General features: G+C 53.2%; 1 protein-coding gene across 1 annotated transcript in view; it reads left to right on the top strand.

Moving 5' to 3' along the window:
* Positions 1 to 1326, top strand: part of STARD7 (StAR related lipid transfer domain containing 7) — a 22808-nt gene that overhangs the window by 17079 nt on the left and 4403 nt on the right. The gene's annotated exons all lie outside the window — the stretch shown is intronic.

Below are 1326 nucleotides of genomic sequence, written 5' to 3'. Positions count from 1 at the left end.
CTGGGGAAACAGGTTGGCAAGAAGGGTTTGGAAAGGATTTTACATAGGGGTAATGAGATGCTTCCAGGCTCCAGAGAAAGTGAGCAAGATGCTTAGTGGGAGTTGGAGGTGAGTGAGTGCAAGACCAAGCAATGGAGACCTCTCCTGCAGCCAGAGCAATGGGGTGGCCTTGGTTCAGGGAACTGGAGATGTGTTCCTGGGTTGGGGGAATGAGGGGTTAGAGCTTTGAGGTGGGCTTGCTTGGAGGGAAGGGGCATTGTTCTAAGCACAGAGACCACAGCTGCCTCTGGTAAGACAGGGCAGGAGAGAACCAGGCTGAGCATTATGTGCTGTGTGCTTTGCATTGTGCTGGTGGATGTGTGCACGCACACACTGACTCTCTTCCAAATGTGCAGCTGATAGCGGGAGAGGTGGAAGAGCCAGTGGGCAAGGGCACCTCTGGCGTCTGCCTGGCTGGTGTGACCCTTAGTTGCAGCCTCTGTCAACAAAACAGAGCCAGTGCCCTTCCCTGAAGAGCTCTGCACGAGAGGCATGGGTCCTTGAATCACAGAGAATTGGAGCTGGAAAGGATCTGTGGAGGTCACATTGAGTCCAGCCCCCTGCCTGAGGCAGGATTAGCCCTGTCTAAACCATCTCAGACAAATCCATTGTCCAACCTCTTTGTAAAACTACCCCCAACCCTGACACAACACCAGATATCACACCCAACCCTGCCACAGGTAAAGCAGGGGGCCATGGCAGCCAATGACCTGCTTCTATAAAACAGTAATATATGCTTAGATCCTACGTAAAGGCTGTGCCCCCTGCTACAGAGGAAAGGGAACCCCTGCAATCCCTACCAATCTGACCTGGAGGTAAAACTCCTTCCTGACCCCAAATGCAGCATCAGCATAACCCTGAGCTCTCTAACCAGGGACCTCTGGCTTTAAGTCCCAACAGGAGCATTGGCACAACCCAGTCACCATCCCCAGCCTGGGCTGCAGCCAACAGCTCTGAGGAAGTTTTAAAACCCCCCGACACATGTAGAAAGAGGGGGAAGGGGACAACCAGCAAAGCCCAGAAGCCTGGGAAATCCCTATGGTAGTACATGGGCATCACTACAGTTAGATGATTCCCAAGCAGTGGCTGTCCACCCTGTCCTTGAACACCTCCGGTGATGGAGAGTCCCCAGCTTCCCTAGGCAAGTGTGGCCTGGGTGAGCTTCTGTCACTGAAGCTTTAGATACCTCTGTGGGAAGTCTGTGCTTGCTGCTCTGGTGCGTGGCCATCTCCTTTGAGGCAATGCCTCTTGATAAAACCTGAGCCTGGACCTGTATCTTGAGGACAT

This window comes from Alligator sinensis, unplaced genomic scaffold (genome assembly GCF_000455745.1).
Source record: "Alligator sinensis unplaced genomic scaffold, ASM45574v1 scaffold1462_1, whole genome shotgun sequence".
NCBI classification, from domain to species: domain Eukaryota; kingdom Metazoa; phylum Chordata; order Crocodylia; family Alligatoridae; genus Alligator; species Alligator sinensis.
Note: the sequence above shows the minus strand (reverse complement) of the source record. Positions and strands in the feature narration are given on the sequence as shown.